We start from the raw sequence: 17,583 nt of genomic DNA on the forward strand, positions 1-17,583 counted from the left end.
TGCACGGAAGTTGTGGCAGGCCTCCCCCACAAGGGGGAGCCAAAGGCCACAACTGACGCCGCTTTGAGCTGCTCCAAAGTATTCTAGCTCTGGCAACAGGTGTGACGTGACGTGCGGCTCTGCCAGAGCACGTTTCTTTCGGTGGGTCGGCTTCTGTCTTTGACCAGAGGAAATCAGGGGAAAGCGCGAACGCAGTCCCCCACTACCACAAATTATGCAGTCGAGTTTCCCGCATTTGGGGAAATCGCAGGGGTCAGCACACCCGGAGTGCAATGGATGAGCCTCACCCTGGGAGAACCACCTTAGTGATCATGGTATCTCCCCTGCCAGGTAAGTATGAGTTGGGGCCCGCCGGTCCGACGAGCGGCCCTCCGACGCAGCTCTCCAACATCGCGGAGTCTCGTGCCCGAAGGGGAGGGGGTGTCTTGGCGTAGGGCGCAGGCCGCCCGGAGGCTCGTTGAGTGGGAGGCGCTGGCTGGCGCCCGGTCCAACCCCCACGGGGCAGGCCGAGCTCGACTGAGTCCCAAGCCGTCCAAGATGCCCAGCAGCAGCCAGAGTCATTTGCATGTAGGGCCATTGGCTCCACCCCAGCCTCGCTCACGCCGCTGCTCCCACCCGGGGAACATGCAGACAGCTCCAGCTGCTGCTGCTGCTGCTGCTGCTGCCCCCCTCCTCCTCCCGGCCCAGTGGCCAAGTGAATAAGACGCAGGCGAGCTGATCAATCCCCACCAGCCCAGGGAGCCCCAAAAGGGCCAAAGGCAGCAAGGAACAGACAAGCCAAGCAAAAAGACACACAGCGATGCACGGAAGTTGTGGCAGGCCTCCCCCACAAGGGGGAGCCAAAGGCCACAACTGACGCCGCTTTGAGCTGCTCCAAAGTATTCTAGCTCTGGCAACAGGTGTGACGTGACGTGCGGCTCTGCCAGAGCACGTTTCTTTCGGTGGGTCGGCTTCTGTCTTTGACCAGAGGAAATCAGGGGAAAGCGCGAACGCAGTCCCCCACTACCACAAATTATGCAGTCGAGTTTCCCGCATTTGGGGAAATCGCAGGGGTCAGCACACCCGGAGTGCAATGGATGAGCCTCACCCTGGGAGAACCACCTTAGTGATCATGGTATCTCCCCTGCCAGGTAAGTATGAGTTGGGGCCCGCCGGTCCGACGAGCGGCCCTCCGACGCAGCTCTCCAACATCGCGGAGTCTCGTGCCCGAAGGGGAGGGGGTGTCTTGGCGTAGGGCGCAGGCCGCCCGGAGGCTCGTTGAGTGGGAGGCGCTGGCTGGCGCCCGGTCCAACCCCCACGGGGCAGGCCGAGCTCGACTGAGTCCCAAGCCGTCCAAGATGCCCAGCAGCAGCCAGAGTCATTTGCATGTAGGGCCATTGGCTCCACCCCAGCCTCGCTCACGCCGCTGCTCCCACCCGGGGAACATGCAGACAGCTCCAGCTGCTGCTGCTGCTGCTGCTGCTGCCCCCCTCCTCCTCCCGGCCCAGTGGCCAAGTGAATAAGACGCAGGCGAGCTGATCAATCCCCACCAGCCCAGGGAGCCCCAAAAGGGCCAAAGGCAGCAAGGAACAGACAAGCCAAGCAAAAAGACACACAGCGATGCACGGAAGTTGTGGCAGGCCTCCCCCACAAGGGGGAGCCAAAGGCCACAACTGACGCCGCTTTGAGCTGCTCCAAAGTATTCTAGCTCTGGCAACAGGTGTGACGTGACGTGCGGCTCTGCCAGAGCACGTTTCTTTCGGTGGGTCGGCTTCTGTCTTTGACCAGAGGAAATCAGGGGAAAGCGCGAACGCAGTCCCCCACTACCACAAATTATGCAGTCGAGTTTCCCGCATTTGGGGAAATCGCAGGGGTCAGCACACCCGGAGTGCAATGGATGAGCCTCACCCTGGGAGAACCACCTTAGTGATCATGGTATCTCCCCTGCCAGGTAAGTATGAGTTGGGGCCCGCCGGTCCGACGAGCGGCCCTCCGACGCAGCTCTCCAACATCGCGGAGTCTCGTGCCCGAAGGGGAGGGGGTGTCTTGGCGTAGGGCGCAGGCCGCCCGGAGGCTCGTTGAGTGGGAGGCGCTGGCTGGCGCCCGGTCCAACCCCCACGGGGCAGGCCGAGCTCGACTGAGTCCCAAGCCGTCCAAGATGCCCAGCAGCAGCCAGAGTCATTTGCATGTAGGGCCATTGGCTCCACCCCAGCCTCGCTCACGCCGCTGCTCCCACCCGGGGAACATGCAGACAGCTCCAGCTGCTGCTGCTGCTGCTGCTGCTGCCCCCCTCCTCCTCCCGGCCCAGTGGCCAAGTGAATAAGACGCAGGCGAGCTGATCAATCCCCACCAGCCCAGGGAGCCCCAAAAGGGCCAAAGGCAGCAAGGAACAGACAAGCCAAGCAAAAAGACACACAGCGATGCACGGAAGTTGTGGCAGGCCTCCCCCACAAGGGGGAGCCAAAGGCCACAACTGACGCCGCTTTGAGCTGCTCCAAAGTATTCTAGCTCTGGCAACAGGTGTGACGTGACGTGCGGCTCTGCCAGAGCACGTTTCTTTCGGTGGGTCGGCTTCTGTCTTTGACCAGAGGAAATCAGGGGAAAGCGCGAACGCAGTCCCCCACTACCACAAATTATGCAGTCGAGTTTCCCGCATTTGGGGAAATCGCAGGGGTCAGCACACCCGGAGTGCAATGGATGAGCCTCACCCTGGGAGAACCACCTTAGTGATCATGGTATCTCCCCTGCCAGGTAAGTATGAGTTGGGGCCCGCCGGTCCGACGAGCGGCCCTCCGACGCAGCTCTCCAACATCGCGGAGTCTCGTGCCCGAAGGGGAGGGGGTGTCTTGGCGTAGGGCGCAGGCCGCCCGGAGGCTCGTTGAGTGGGAGGCGCTGGCTGGCGCCCGGTCCAACCCCCACGGGGCAGGCCGAGCTCGACTGAGTCCCAAGCCGTCCAAGATGCCCAGCAGCAGCCAGAGTCATTTGCATGTAGGGCCATTGGCTCCACCCCAGCCTCGCTCACGCCGCTGCTCCCACCCGGGGAACATGCAGACAGCTCCAGCTGCTGCTGCTGCTGCCCCCCTCCTCCTCCCGGCCCAGTGGCCAAGTGAATAAGACGCAGGCGAGCTGATCAATCCCCACCAGCCCAGGGAGCCCCAAAAGGGCCAAAGGCAGCAAGGAACAGACAAGCCAAGCAAAAAGACACACAGCGATGCACGGAAGTTGTGGCAGGCCTCCCCCACAAGGGGGAGCCAAAGGCCACAACTGACGCCGCTTTGAGCTGCTCCAAAGTATTCTAGCTCTGGCAACAGGTGTGACGTGACGTGCGGCTCTGCCAGAGCACGTTTCTTTCGGTGGGTCGGCTTCTGTCTTTGACCAGAGGAAATCAGGGGAAAGCGCGAACGCAGTCCCCCACTACCACAAATTATGCAGTCGAGTTTCCCGCATTTGGGGAAATCGCAGGGGTCAGCACACCCGGAGTGCAATGGATGAGCCTCACCCTGGGAGAACCACCTTAGTGATCATGGTATCTCCCCTGCCAGGTAAGTATGAGTTGGGGCCCGCCGGTCCGACGAGCGGCCCTCCGACGCAGCTCTCCAACATCGCGGAGTCTCGTGCCCGAAGGGGAGGGGGTGTCTTGGCGTAGGGCGCAGGCCGCCCGGAGGCTCGTTGAGTGGGAGGCGCTGGCTGGCGCCCGGTCCAACCCCCACGGGGCAGGCCGAGCTCGACTGAGTCCCAAGCCGTCCAAGATGCCCAGCAGCAGCCAGAGTCATTTGCATGTAGGGCCATTGGCTCCACCCCAGCCTCGCTCACGCCGCTGCTCCCACCCGGGGAACATGCAGACAGCTCCAGCTGCTGCTGCTGCTGCTGCTCCCCCTCCTCCTCCCGGCCCAGTGGCCAAGTGAATAAGACGCAGGCGAGCTGATCAATCCCCACCAGCCCAGGGAGCCCCAAAAGGGCCAAAGGCAGCAAGGAACAGACAAGCCAAGCAAAAAGACACACAGCGATGCACGGAAGTTGTGGCAGGCCTCCCCCACAAGGGGGAGCCAAAGGCCACAACTGACGCCGCTTTGAGCTGCTCCAAAGTATTCTAGCTCTGGCAACAGGTGTGACGTGACGTGCGGCTCTGCCAGAGCACGTTTCTTTCGGTGGGTCGGCTTCTGTCTTTGACCAGAGGAAATCAGGGGAAAGCGCGAACGCAGTCCCCCACTACCACAAATTATGCAGTCGAGTTTCCCGCATTTGGGGAAATCGCAGGGGTCAGCACACCCGGAGTGCAATGGATGAGCCTCACCCTGGGAGAACCACCTTAGTGATCATGGTATCTCCCCTGCCAGGTAAGTATGAGTTGGGGCCCGCCGGTCCGACGAGCGGCCCTCCGACGCAGCTCTCCAACATCGCGGAGTCTCGTGCCCGAAGGGGAGGGGGTGTCTTGGCGTAGGGCGCAGGCCGCCCGGAGGCTCGTTGAGTGGGAGGCGCTGGCTGGCGCCCGGTCCAACCCCCACGGGGCAGGCCGAGCTCGACTGAGTCCCAAGCCGTCCAAGATGCCCAGCAGCAGCCAGAGTCATTTGCATGTAGGGCCATTGGCTCCACCCCAGCCTCGCTCACGCCGCTGCTCCCACCCGGGGAACATGCAGACAGCTCCAGCTGCTGCTGCTGCTGCTGCTGCTGCCCCCCTCCTCCTCCCGGCCCAGTGGCCAAGTGAATAAGACGCAGGCGAGCTGATCAATCCCCACCAGCCCAGGGAGCCCCAAAAGGGCCAAAGGCAGCAAGGAACAGACAAGCCAAGCAAAAAGACACACAGCGATGCACGGAAGTTGTGGCAGGCCTCCCCCACAAGGGGGAGCCAAAGGCCACAACTGACGCCGCTTTGAGCTGCTCCAAAGTATTCTAGCTCTGGCAACAGGTGTGACGTGACGTGCGGCTCTGCCAGAGCACGTTTCTTTCGGTGGGTCGGCTTCTGTCTTTGACCAGAGGAAATCAGGGGAAAGCGCGAACGCAGTCCCCCACTACCACAAATTATGCAGTCGAGTTTCCCGCATTTGGGGAAATCGCAGGGGTCAGCACACCCGGAGTGCAATGGATGAGCCTCACCCTGGGAGAACCACCTTAGTGATCATGGTATCTCCCCTGCCAGGTAAGTATGAGTTGGGGCCCGCCGGTCCGACGAGCGGCCCTCCGACGCAGCTCTCCAACATCGCGGAGTCTCGTGCCCGAAGGGGAGGGGGTGTCTTGGCGTAGGGCGCAGGCCGCCCGGAGGCTCGTTGAGTGGGAGGCGCTGGCTGGCGCCCGGTCCAACCCCCACGGGGCAGGCCGAGCTCGACTGAGTCCCAAGCCGTCCAAGATGCCCAGCAGCAGCCAGAGTCATTTGCATGTAGGGCCATTGGCTCCACCCCAGCCTCGCTCACGCCGCTGCTCCCACCCGGGGAACATGCAGACAGCTCCAGCTGCTGCTGCTGCTGCTGCTGCTGCCCCCCTCCTCCTCCCGGCCCAGTGGCCAAGTGAATAAGACGCAGGCGAGCTGATCAATCCCCACCAGCCCAGGGAGCCCCAAAAGGGCCAAAGGCAGCAAGGAACAGACAAGCCAAGCAAAAAGACACACAGCGATGCACGGAAGTTGTGGCAGGCCTCCCCCACAAGGGGGAGCCAAAGGCCACAACTGACGCCGCTTTGAGCTGCTCCAAAGTATTCTAGCTCTGGCAACAGGTGTGACGTGACGTGCGGCTCTGCCAGAGCACGTTTCTTTCGGTGGGTCGGCTTCTGTCTTTGACCAGAGGAAATCAGGGGAAAGCGCGAACGCAGTCCCCCACTACCACAAATTATGCAGTCGAGTTTCCCGCATTTGGGGAAATCGCAGGGGTCAGCACACCCGGAGTGCAATGGATGAGCCTCACCCTGGGAGAACCTTTTTCCTCAGATTGGAACTCTCATTAACTCTTGCATCATTTGCTTGTTCAAGTAACAAGTTTCCAGATCATCATATGGAAAAAAAACCTTCTACCAGAAAACAAAAAAGCAATCCCAATCACCAAAAGGATCAAATCTTACTTACTGTAACAGCTCCTTCCACTGCGAATACTTCCAAAATGCCTCTGCTGTTTTTTCACCAAGTCTCTTTTTATCTAATATATAAACATAAAACAACCTGGCAAGAAAAATATTCTTACATTCAACTGGAGAGAGACACACCTTTTTAAAAATGACCAGATTCCGTGCATCCCACAAAACTTCCTTATATATGACAAAAATAATCCAACTCATCCGTCTCCGTTCCAAGTGGTTAAAGTCTTGACCTGTTAAAATCCTTCCAAAATTAAAGCAATGGAATCCAACAAGAGCAATAAAAATCCGAGATAAAAGGGTAAAAACTTTTTTTGCATAAAAACAGTCCCAAAAAATGTGCTGTATTGTCTCTGGATCCTTACATCCCTCCCTTGGACAAACTTCTTGAACCCTTATCCCTCTCCTGCTCAGAAAAGCTCGTGTTGGCAAACATCCTTGTAATGCCATCCAGGTTACGTCCTTTTGCCGATTGCTGATCCCTATAATAAAAAAGAGCTTCCAGACTTGCTTTGATTGCGCAATATTGCAGGATGGCACATCACATAAAGATTCACCCTCCTTTAGTCTCTTAGCAAGATTTCTTTTATCAGGTCTATCTGTGGAGCTTAAACCAATTTGATCATAGAAGGACTTAAGTACTACGTAAAAGGACGGCACAACAAACGCAACTGGCTTCCTCAAATCCTTCTCACACCAGCTCCATTTCTGAAATAGCCAACCTGCCAAAAACCTGCACATGTCAGCAGCCTTACTTTTCCCCTGGGAAAGTCTATAAATATTTAAAAAATAATACATCTTTAAAAATCTTTCGATATTGGGAAAATCACAGCCGCCCATTTCCACAGAAAGCATCACCTTTTCTCTCCTTAATTTCTCCATCTTTGACCCCCAAAAAAAGGTAAACAGTTTCCTTGTAACTCTCTTAGTCCACAAACTCGCAGGCAGAAATATCATAGCAGTGTATAGCAGTAAAGGAAGGATCACCGACTTCACAATAAGTACCTTACCTCTCAGGGACAGGTTCCTTAATTTCCAATAATTCAGTTTCTGCTCCATTTTGTTTTCCAAGATCATCAGGCTCTTCTTCCCTTTAAGTTCCTTTTCAAAAATTACACCAAGAACTTCCATCTCTTTTTTTCTTTCTACTCCCACCACACTGACATCCACCTGCCTCCCAAAGTTGCAAAACTGACACTTATTCCAATTTACAGCCATTCCAGCCACACCACAAAAAATTCTTATGTGAAGATTTATCCTATTAAGCTCAGCTTGTGAACCACAAATAAAAACAATGTCATCCATGTAACTTAATGACTTGACGGGCCCCCCCATTCCTCCAGGTATAAAAGCACCAGCCACACACTTATCGACTTGCACGCTTTTTAAAAGAGCTTCAACCACACAAATAAAAAGGATTGGTGATAAAGGGCACCCTTGCCTAACCCCCGATAGAATATTGAAACTAGAACTCACATGACCATTAATTAAAATCTGACTACTAACTCCGCAATAAAAAGACTTAATAATATTCAATAATTTAATGGGGATCCCAAGATGTCTAAGTGCAGCAAACAAGAATCTATGTGAAACTTTATCAAAAGCTTTTTCCAGGTCCACTGACTGTACGAGAAGGGGGTTCTTATTAAAATTAGCGTGATAAATTAAGTCCCTTAAAAGCACCAAGTTATCCGAGATTCTCCTACCTGGCACCGCACATGCTTGGTATTCACCCACCATATCTATTATTACATCACTCACTCTATTTGCTACAATTTTGGAAATAATCTTGTAATCACAATTGAGCAAAGTTATTGGCCTCCAGTTTTTAATTTCTCTCACTTCACCCTTCTTATGTATTAAAGTGACAATCCCTCTACGCATAGAGTCAGACAAAACCGCATGAGTAAAAACATATTCCACCACCCGATAAAATTCCACATCTAAAATATCCCAAAATACCACATAAAATTCCACTGGAAGGCCATCACAACCAGGTGTCTTCCCTTTTGCCAGCCCATCCACAGCACGCCTCACTTCATCCTTTCTGAACCCATCACTTAGAGAAGACACCTTTTCTTCATGGATATTGTCAGCCAAAATATTACAATAACCATTAATTTCTGCATCACTGGCTCTGCTATCATTCGAAAAAAGTATTTTATAAAAGGAATGTATACCATCGATCATTTCCTCACCACACTTCTCACCTGCAGGAGTAAAAACAGACTTAAAAACTCCTTTAGGCTTAAAACATTTCTTAAAAAAATATCTCGTACATTGCTCATCTTCTTCCATGTGTTGTATTTTCGCTTTAAAAACAATAGACTTTCCTTTTTCAATTAATGTTTTTTTAAAATCCTCTTTCAAATCAGCAATCTCACGATCCACCTCCATCCCCGCTCTTTTAAACTTATAGAGCGCCTCCATCTTTGAAATTGTTGCTGCCTCTTGCTCTCTTTTAGCTTTTGCCCTTTTAGAACACACCCCTTTAAAATAATGTGCAAATTTCTCCTTTGCCCAGTCCCACCATTCCAACAGATTTTTGAAACGGTGCTGTTCGGACACACAGAATGTAAACACGTTTTTAAAACCACCTCTCACATCCTCTTCTTGCAGCAAGCTTACGTTTAGCTTCCAGAGACCCTTGCCAAAAGCCAGGGACTCAGTAATACACAGATCTGCCACTACCATCTTGTGGTCAGAAAAAATGTTCATCACATGATTGCATTTGGCCACTTTGATCCCTTCAGACACAAACACATAATCAATCCGGGAACTACAACGCCCACTGTCTGCTTCGAATGTAAACTTGTTTTCAGTAGGCCGAACTGTCAAACCCACATCCGTGTAGCGTAAATCCTGCACCAATTGATTTAACAGGTTGGAAGTCACATCAGTCCTGAATTCTGCAAAGCTCTTACGATCATTTGCGGATCTAATACAATTAAAATCACCAGCTATTATAGAAAAATCTCTACCTGGCAGAAACAGCTTTACCGACTCCAAAAAGGACACACGTGCTTGCTTGTCAGCAGGGGCGTAAATATTAAACACCCTTACCCGGTGACCTAAGAAATCCACTAACAAAAACAAACATCTTCCAGGTATAATAATTTTGAACTGTAATACTTTTAAATTATTATTTTTCAATAGTATGCCTACACCTTCATTTTTGTTGTCTGTACAAGGAGACCAAAAGGATTGACCCCTTGTCCATTCACTTGCATGCGGTGAAGCTTTAATTGCACATTCCTGCAGACATATAATGTCCGCATCCACCCCCTCCATATAATCTAATATACCTGCTCTCCTAGTGGTGGAACTAATCCCCCGCACATTCAGGGAAGCAACACATAGACTCATCGTGGCGAAAAAAATTATTCTCCACCATACATTCTCCATCATGATTTAAACAAAGGCGTATTCCTACCATCCACTTTTCTACATATATCAGGCGACTCAGGATCTGAGCCCCTGTTAGAGCCACCAGGCATTGGAGAGACAGGATCTCCCTGCCCACCAAACCAACACCCCTCCATTCTACTCTTTTTACTGAGCGAGGAAGCCATTTTCTCATCTTCCTCCTCATCCTCCCCATCATCTTCGTCAAAATCACTTTCACCACTACTACTAGTCCCCTCATCCCTCTGCCCAGGTGTGAGCGTCCTATCTGAATCCTCCTCCTCCTCATCCTGAAACTCCATTCCTTCCCCATTTCCTTCCTCCACTACATGGTCTACACATATGGCTGCATTAGCATATCCCAAGTCACCACCAAGGCCCTGTCCTTCAGACACAGTGTCCATTGCATCCTTGGCCTTACCCAGATCAATTATAGGAGAGCTCTGAAAATCTGTTCCCCCTTTTTGACCACTCCCACCTTCCTCCATCTTAGATCCAACATGGCCCACTTTCCTTCCACCATTTTGTTTCTGGCCCTTTTGCACTTTAGCTGCATTTGAAACTATCACACCAACACAATGTTCAGGTTTCCCTTTTCCACCAAACTCACTTTTCTCATCCTTAGTACATCCGTGTTCAGAAGCATCAACACTCTTACCATCACTCTTATTTCCCCAATGACCACTAGTTGCATCCGCATAGGACTTGGGAATCTGAGTCCACAATCTACATTTCCTGGCAAAATGCCCTTCCAACCCACACAAGTCACACACCTTTGCCTCAGGGCAACTATCCACCATGTGGTCAGGCTTCCCACAGTTCTTACAAACAATCCCTTGCACTGGGCAATCTTTCTGCACATGTCCATACATATGACACTTTCTACAGTATTCAATTTGTCCAGTGTAGAAACAAAAACCCCTCTCACCCCCAATGGAAAATTGTGCAGGAATGCTCAAAGCACCCCCAATAGCTGTTGCATCAGGAATTAGTTTTACCAAGTATCTTCTTTTGCCATTGTAATAGTTATGCCTATTTTTCATCCTCCCCAGAAATTTGACTTCATAACAGTATCTTCTCAAAAAATGGGTTATAGTATCATCTGGAACCTTGGGATTATACATATGTACCACAACATATTTGTAAGTCTGCTGAAAAAGGGGCTCCACAGCAATAAACTCCAAGCATTCCACTTCCTTCTTCTCCTTCATCCGCACAAGCTCCATGTAAACTTTCTGACATATGCCCAAGGAAACAAAAGTGATATCATAAATTCCCTGCTTTTGAAAATCCTGCAGTGCCAATACATCTGTTACCTTAAGGCTTCTTATGTTCTTCAAAACATTCATACAAATTTGGTCCAGGCCAATTTCTTCCTCATGTCCAGACAGAACCTGCAGACGGACGGAGTCCTCTAATCCACGTGTCTTCTCCACCATTTTCGCAGCAGATAAACACAGCCGCCACTCTATCGCACACCAGGGCCCCACAAGGGGAACCCCGATCGCAACCGCCACCCAACAAGAAACAGAAGTAGTCTCCCACCACTGCTGCTCATCAGAAGGCTGAGAAGCGGTACTCACCCGGAGAGAATGGTATCTCCCCTGCCAGGTAAGTATGAGTTGGGGCCCGCCGGTCCGACGAGCGGCCCTCCGACGCAGCTCTCCAACATCGCGGAGTCTCGTGCCCGAAGGGGAGGGGGTGTCTTGGCGTAGGGCGCAGGCCGCCCGGAGGCTCGTTGAGTGGGAGGCGCTGGCTGGCGCCCGGTCCAACCCCCACGGGGCAGGCCGAGCTCGACTGAGTCCCAAGCCGTCCAAGATGCCCAGCAGCAGCCAGAGTCATTTGCATGTAGGGCCATTGGCTCCACCCCAGCCTCGCTCACGCCGCTGCTCCCACCCGGGGAACATGCAGACAGCTCCAGCTGCTGCTGCTGCTGCTGCCCCCCTCCTCCTCCCGGCCCAGTGGCCAAGTGAATAAGACGCAGGCGAGCTGATCAATCCCCACCAGCCCAGGGAGCCCCAAAAGGGCCAAAGGCAGCAAGGAACAGACAAGCCAAGCAAAAAGACACACAGCGATGCACGGAAGTTGTGGCAGGCCTCCCCCACAAGGGGGAGCCAAAGGCCACAACTGACGCCGCTTTGAGCTGCTCCAAAGTATTCTAGCTCTGGCAACAGGTGTGACGTGACGTGCGGCTCTGCCAGAGCACGTTTCTTTCGGTGGGTCGGCTTCTGTCTTTGACCAGAGGAAATCAGGGGAAAGCGCGAACGCAGTCCCCCACTACCACAAATTATGCAGTCGAGTTTCCCGCATTTGGGGAAATCGCAGGGGTCAGCACACCCGGAGTGCAATGGATGAGCCTCACCCTGGGAGAACCACCTTAGTGATCATGGTATCTCCCCTGCCAGGTAAGTATGAGTTGGGGCCCGCCGGTCCGACGAGCGGCCCTCCGACGCAGCTCTCCAACATCGCGGAGTCTCGTGCCCGAAGGGGAGGGGGTGTCTTGGCGTAGGGCGCAGGCCGCCCGGAGGCTCGTTGAGTGGGAGGCGCTGGCTGGCGCCCGGTCCAACCCCCACGGGGCAGGCCGAGCTCGACTGAGTCCCAAGCCGTCCAAGATGCCCAGCAGCAGCCAGAGTCATTTGCATGTAGGGCCATTGGCTCCACCCCAGCCTCGCTCACGCCGCTGCTCCCACCCGGGGAACATGCAGACAGCTCCAGCTGCTGCTGCTGCTGCTGCTGCTGCCCCCCTCCTCCTCCCGGCCCAGTGGCCAAGTGAATAAGACGCAGGCGAGCTGATCAATCCCCACCAGCCCAGGGAGCCCCAAAAGGGCCAAAGGCAGCAAGGAACAGACAAGCCAAGCAAAAAGACACACAGCGATGCACGGAAGTTGTGGCAGGCCTCCCCCACAAGGGGGAGCCAAAGGCCACAACTGACGCCGCTTTGAGCTGCTCCAAAGTATTCTAGCTCTGGCAACAGGTGTGACGTGACGTGCGGCTCTGCCAGAGCACGTTTCTTTCGGTGGGTCGGCTTCTGTCTTTGACCAGAGGAAATCAGGGGAAAGCGCGAACGCAGTCCCCCACTACCACAAATTATGCAGTCGAGTTTCCCGCATTTGGGGAAATCGCAGGGGTCAGCACACCCGGAGTGCAATGGATGAGCCTCACCCTGGGAGAACCACCTTAGTGATCATGGTATCTCCCCTGCCAGGTAAGTATGAGTTGGGGCCCGCCGGTCCGACGAGCGGCCCTCCGACGCAGCTCTCCAACATCGCGGAGTCTCGTGCCCGAAGGGGAGGGGGTGTCTTGGCGTAGGGCGCAGGCCGCCCGGAGGCTCGTTGAGTGGGAGGCGCTGGCTGGCGCCCGGTCCAACCCCCACGGGGCAGGCCGAGCTCGACTGAGTCCCAAGCCGTCCAAGATGCCCAGCAGCAGCCAGAGTCATTTGCATGTAGGGCCATTGGCTCCACCCCAGCCTCGCTCACGCCGCTGCTCCCACCCGGGGAACATGCAGACAGCTCCAGCTGCTGCTGCTGCTGCTGCTGCTGCCCCCCTCCTCCTCCCGGCCCAGTGGCCAAGTGAATAAGACGCAGGCGAGCTGATCAATCCCCACCAGCCCAGGGAGCCCCAAAAGGGCCAAAGGCAGCAAGGAACAGACAAGCCAAGCAAAAAGACACACAGCGATGCACGGAAGTTGTGGCAGGCCTCCCCCACAAGGGGGAGCCAAAGGCCACAACTGACGCCGCTTTGAGCTGCTCCAAAGTATTCTAGCTCTGGCAACAGGTGTGACGTGACGTGCGGCTCTGCCAGAGCACGTTTCTTTCGGTGGGTCGGCTTCTGTCTTTGACCAGAGGAAATCAGGGGAAAGCGCGAACGCAGTCCCCCACTACCACAAATTATGCAGTCGAGTTTCCCGCATTTGGGGAAATCGCAGGGGTCAGCACACCCGGAGTGCAATGGATGAGCCTCACCCTGGGAGAACCACCTTAGTGATCATGGTATCTCCCCTGCCAGGTAAGTATGAGTTGGGGCCCGCCGGTCCGACGAGCGGCCCTCCGACGCAGCTCTCCAACATCGCGGAGTCTCGTGCCCGAAGGGGAGGGGGTGTCTTGGCGTAGGGCGCAGGCCGCCCGGAGGCTCGTTGAGTGGGAGGCGCTGGCTGGCGCCCGGTCCAACCCCCACGGGGCAGGCCGAGCTCGACTGAGTCCCAAGCCGTCCAAGATGCCCAGCAGCAGCCAGAGTCATTTGCATGTAGGGCCATTGGCTCCACCCCAGCCTCGCTCACGCCGCTGCTCCCACCCGGGGAACATGCAGACAGCTCCAGCTGCTGCTGCTGCTGCTGCTGCCCCCTCCTCCTCCCGGCCCAGTGGCCAAGTGAATAAGACGCAGGCGAGCTGATCAATCCCCACCAGCCCAGGGAGCCCCAAAAGGGCCAAAGGCAGCAAGGAACAGACAAGCCAAGCAAAAAGACACACAGCGATGCACGGAAGTTGTGGCAGGCCTCCCCCACAAGGGGGAGCCAAAGGCCACAACTGACGCCGCTTTGAGCTGCTCCAAAGTATTCTAGCTCTGGCAACAGGTGTGACGTGACGTGCGGCTCTGCCAGAGCACGTTTCTTTCGGTGGGTCGGCTTCTGTCTTTGACCAGAGGAAATCAGGGGAAAGCGCGAACGCAGTCCCCCACTACCACAAATTATGCAGTCGAGTTTCCCGCATTTGGGGAAATCGCAGGGGTCAGCACACCCGGAGTGCAATGGATGAGCCTCACCCTGGGAGAACCACCTTAGTGATCATGGTATCTCCCCTGCCAGGTAAGTATGAGTTGGGGCCCGCCGGTCCGACGAGCGGCCCTCCGACGCAGCTCTCCAACATCGCGGAGTCTCGTGCCCGAAGGGGAGGGGGTGTCTTGGCGTAGGGCGCAGGCCGCCCGGAGGCTCGTTGAGTGGGAGGCGCTGGCTGGCGCCCGGTCCAACCCCCACGGGGCAGGCCGAGCTCGACTGAGTCCCAAGCCGTCCAAGATGCCCAGCAGCAGCCAGAGTCATTTGCATGTAGGGCCATTGGCTCCACCCCAGCCTCGCTCACGCCGCTGCTCCCACCCGGGGAACATGCAGACAGCTCCAGCTGCTGCTGCTGCTGCTGCTGCTGCCCCCCTCCTCCTCCCGGCCCAGTGGCCAAGTGAATAAGACGCAGGCGAGCTGATCAATCCCCACCAGCCCAGGGAGCCCCAAAAGGGCCAAAGGCAGCAAGGAACAGACAAGCCAAGCAAAAAGACACACAGCGATGCACGGAAGTTGTGGCAGGCCTCCCCCACAAGGGGGAGCCAAAGGCCACAACTGACGCCGCTTTGAGCTGCTCCAAAGTATTCTAGCTCTGGCAACAGGTGTGACGTGACGTGCGGCTCTGCCAGAGCACGTTTCTTTCGGTGGGTCGGCTTCTGTCTTTGACCAGAGGAAATCAGGGGAAAGCGCGAACGCAGTCCCCCACTACCACAAATTATGCAGTCGAGTTTCCCGCATTTGGGGAAATCGCAGGGGTCAGCACACCCGGAGTGCAATGGATGAGCCTCACCCTGGGAGAACCACCTTAGTGATCATGGTATCTCCCCTGCCAGGTAAGTATGAGTTGGGGCCCGCCGGTCCGACGAGCGGCCCTCCGACGCAGCTCTCCAACATCGCGGAGTCTCGTGCCCGAAGGGGAGGGGGTGTCTTGGCGTAGGGCGCAGGCCGCCCGGAGGCTCGTTGAGTGGGAGGCGCTGGCTGGCGCCCGGTCCAACCCCCACGGGGCAGGCCGAGCTCGACTGAGTCCCAAGCCGTCCAAGATGCCCAGCAGCAGCCAGAGTCATTTGCATGTAGGGCCATTGGCTCCACCCCAGCCTCGCTCACGCCGCTGCTCCCACCCGGGGAACATGCAGACAGCTCCAGCTGCTGCTGCTGCTGCTGCTGCGCCCCCTCCTCCTCCCGGCCCAGTGGCCAAGTGAATAAGACGCAGGCGAGCTGATCAATCCCCACCAGCCCAGGGAGCCCCAAAAGGGCCAAAGGCAGCAAGGAACAGACAAGCCAAGCAAAAAGACACACAGCGATGCACGGAAGTTGTGGCAGGCCTCCCCCACAAGGGGGAGCCAAAGGCCACAACTGACGCCGCTTTGAGCTGCTCCAAAGTATTCTAGCTCTGGCAACAGGTGTGACGTGACGTGCGGCTCTGCCAGAGCACGTTTCTTTCGGTGGGTCGGCTTCTGTCTTTGACCAGAGGAAATCAGGGGAAAGCGCGAACGCAGTCCCCCACTACCACAAATTATGCAGTCGAGTTTCCCGCATTTGGGGAAATCGCAGGGGTCAGCACACCCGGAGTGCAATGGATGAGCCTCACCCTGGGAGAACCACCTTAGTGATCATGGTATCTCCCCTGCCAGGTAAGTATGAGTTGGGGCCCGCCGGTCCGACGAGCGGCCCTCCGACGCAGCTCTCCAACATCGCGGAGTCTCGTGCCCGAAGGGGAGGGGGTGTCTTGGCGTAGGGCGCAGGCCGCCCGGAGGCTCGTTGAGTGGGAGGCGCTGGCTGGCGCCCGGTCCAACCCCCACGGGGCAGGCCGAGCTCGACTGAGTCCCAAGCCGTCCAAGATGCCCAGCAGCAGCCAGAGTCATTTGCATGTAGGGCCATTGGCTCCACCCCAGCCTCGCTCACGCCGCTGCTCCCACCCGGGGAACATGCAGACAGCTCCAGCTGCTGCTGCTGCTGCTGCTGCTGCCCCCCTCCTCCTCCCGGCCCAGTGGCCAAGTGAATAAGACGCAGGCGAGCTGATCAATCCCCACCAGCCCAGGGAGCCCCAAAAGGGCCAAAGGCAGCAAGGAACAGACAAGCCAAGCAAAAAGACACACAGCGATGCACGGAAGTTGTGGCAGGCCTCCCCCACAAGGGGGAGCCAAAGGCCACAACTGACGCCGCTTTGAGCTGCTCCAAAGTATTCTAGCTCTGGCAACAGGTGTGACGTGACGTGCGGCTCTGCCAGAGCACGTTTCTTTCGGTGGGTCGGCTTCTGTCTTTGACCAGAGGAAATCAGGGGAAAGCGCGAACGCAGTCCCCCACTACCACAAATTATGCAGTCGAGTTTCCCGCATTTGGGGAAATCGCAGGGGTCAGCACACCCGGAGTGCAATGGATGAGCCTCACCCTGGGAGAACCACCTTAGTGATCATGGTATCTCCCCTGCCAGGTAAGTATGAGTTGGGGCCCGCCGGTCCGACGAGCGGCCCTCCGACGCAGCTCTCCAACATCGCGGAGTCTCGTGCCCGAAGGGGAGGGGGTGTCTTGGCGTAGGGCGCAGGCCGCCCGGAGGCTCGTTGAGTGGGAGGCGCTGGCTGGCGCCCGGTCCAACCCCCACGGGGCAGGCCGAGCTCGACTGAGTCCCAAGCCGTCCAAGATGCCCAGCAGCAGCCAGAGTCATTTGCATGTAGGGCCATTGGCTCCACCCCAGCCTCGCTCACGCCGCTGCTCCCACCCGGGGAACATGCAGACAGCTCCAGCTGCTGCTGCTGCTGCTGCTGCCCCCCTCCTCCTCCCGGCCCAGTGGCCAAGTGAATAAGACGCAGGCGAGCTGATCAATCCCCACCAGCCCAGGGAGCCCCAAAAGGGCCAAAGGCAGCAAGGAACAGACAAGCCAAGCAAAAAGACACACAGCGATGCACGGAAGTTGTGGCAGGCCTCCCCCACAAGGGGGAGCCAAAGGCCACAACTGACGCCGCTTTGAGCTGCTCCAAAGTATTCTAGCTCTGGCAACAGGTGTGACGTGACGTGCGGCTCTGCCAGAGCACGTTTCTTTCGGTGGGTCGGCTTCTGTCTTTGACCAGAGGAAATCAGGGGAAAGCGCGAACGCAGTCCCCCACTACCACAAATTATGCAGTCGAGTTTCCCGCATTTGGGGAAATCGCAGGGGTCAGCACACCCGGAGTGCAATGGATGAGCCTCACCCTGGGAGAACCACCTTAGTGATCATGGTATCTCCCCTGCCAGGTAAGTATGAGTTGGGGCCCGCCGGTCCGACGAGCGGCCCTCCGACGCAGCTCTCCAACATCGCGGAGTCTCGTGCCCGAAGGGGAGGGGGTGTCTTGGCGTAGGGCGCAGGCCGCCCGGAGGCTCGTTGAGTGGGAGGCGCT

The 17,583-nt window shown here is 56.2% G+C and overlaps 15 non-coding genes and 1 pseudogene across 15 annotated transcripts; all 16 read right to left on the minus strand.

Moving 5' to 3' along the window:
- Window positions 1-174: 174 nt before the first annotated feature.
- LOC141072786 (U1 spliceosomal RNA) lies at window positions 175-338 on the minus strand. The gene has a single exon (XR_012226839.1). It is a non-coding gene; the product is annotated as a U1 spliceosomal RNA (small nuclear RNA).
- Window positions 339-974: 636 nt separating this feature from the next.
- On the minus strand, window positions 975-1,138 carry LOC141072787 (U1 spliceosomal RNA). The gene has a single exon (XR_012226840.1). It is a non-coding gene; the product is annotated as a U1 spliceosomal RNA (small nuclear RNA).
- A 636-nt stretch (window positions 1,139-1,774) lies between these two features.
- Window positions 1,775-1,938, minus strand: LOC141072788 (U1 spliceosomal RNA). The gene has a single exon (XR_012226841.1). It is a non-coding gene; the product is annotated as a U1 spliceosomal RNA (small nuclear RNA).
- A 636-nt stretch (window positions 1,939-2,574) lies between these two features.
- LOC141072790 (U1 spliceosomal RNA) lies at window positions 2,575-2,738 on the minus strand. The gene has a single exon (XR_012226842.1). It is a non-coding gene; the product is annotated as a U1 spliceosomal RNA (small nuclear RNA).
- A 627-nt stretch (window positions 2,739-3,365) lies between these two features.
- On the minus strand, window positions 3,366-3,529 carry LOC141072791 (U1 spliceosomal RNA). The gene has a single exon (XR_012226843.1). It is a non-coding gene; the product is annotated as a U1 spliceosomal RNA (small nuclear RNA).
- A 631-nt stretch (window positions 3,530-4,160) lies between these two features.
- On the minus strand, window positions 4,161-4,324 carry LOC141072792 (U1 spliceosomal RNA). Its single transcript, XR_012226844.1, has one exon. It is a non-coding gene; the product is annotated as a U1 spliceosomal RNA (small nuclear RNA).
- Window positions 4,325-4,960: 636 nt separating this feature from the next.
- LOC141072793 (U1 spliceosomal RNA) lies at window positions 4,961-5,124 on the minus strand. The gene has a single exon (XR_012226845.1). It is a non-coding gene; the product is annotated as a U1 spliceosomal RNA (small nuclear RNA).
- Window positions 5,125-5,760: 636 nt separating this feature from the next.
- Window positions 5,761-5,907, minus strand: LOC141072764 (U1 spliceosomal RNA; annotated as a pseudogene).
- A 5,786-nt stretch (window positions 5,908-11,693) lies between these two features.
- On the minus strand, window positions 11,694-11,857 carry LOC141072795 (U1 spliceosomal RNA). Its single transcript, XR_012226847.1, has one exon. It is a non-coding gene; the product is annotated as a U1 spliceosomal RNA (small nuclear RNA).
- Window positions 11,858-12,493: 636 nt separating this feature from the next.
- LOC141072796 (U1 spliceosomal RNA) lies at window positions 12,494-12,657 on the minus strand. The gene has a single exon (XR_012226848.1). It is a non-coding gene; the product is annotated as a U1 spliceosomal RNA (small nuclear RNA).
- A 636-nt stretch (window positions 12,658-13,293) lies between these two features.
- Window positions 13,294-13,457, minus strand: LOC141072797 (U1 spliceosomal RNA). Its single transcript, XR_012226849.1, has one exon. It is a non-coding gene; the product is annotated as a U1 spliceosomal RNA (small nuclear RNA).
- A 632-nt stretch (window positions 13,458-14,089) lies between these two features.
- On the minus strand, window positions 14,090-14,253 carry LOC141072798 (U1 spliceosomal RNA). The gene has a single exon (XR_012226850.1). It is a non-coding gene; the product is annotated as a U1 spliceosomal RNA (small nuclear RNA).
- Window positions 14,254-14,889: 636 nt separating this feature from the next.
- On the minus strand, window positions 14,890-15,053 carry LOC141072799 (U1 spliceosomal RNA). The gene has a single exon (XR_012226851.1). It is a non-coding gene; the product is annotated as a U1 spliceosomal RNA (small nuclear RNA).
- Window positions 15,054-15,687: 634 nt separating this feature from the next.
- LOC141072800 (U1 spliceosomal RNA) lies at window positions 15,688-15,851 on the minus strand. Its single transcript, XR_012226852.1, has one exon. It is a non-coding gene; the product is annotated as a U1 spliceosomal RNA (small nuclear RNA).
- A 636-nt stretch (window positions 15,852-16,487) lies between these two features.
- LOC141072801 (U1 spliceosomal RNA) lies at window positions 16,488-16,651 on the minus strand. The gene has a single exon (XR_012226853.1). It is a non-coding gene; the product is annotated as a U1 spliceosomal RNA (small nuclear RNA).
- A 633-nt stretch (window positions 16,652-17,284) lies between these two features.
- LOC141072802 (U1 spliceosomal RNA) lies at window positions 17,285-17,448 on the minus strand. The gene has a single exon (XR_012226854.1). It is a non-coding gene; the product is annotated as a U1 spliceosomal RNA (small nuclear RNA).
- Window positions 17,449-17,583: the final 135 nt, after the last annotated feature.

This window comes from Dendrobates tinctorius, unplaced genomic scaffold (assembly GCF_039654945.1).
Source record: "Dendrobates tinctorius isolate UK_male_01 unplaced genomic scaffold, ASM3965494v1 ptg000285l, whole genome shotgun sequence".
Taxonomy (NCBI): domain Eukaryota; kingdom Metazoa; phylum Chordata; class Amphibia; order Anura; family Dendrobatidae; genus Dendrobates; species Dendrobates tinctorius.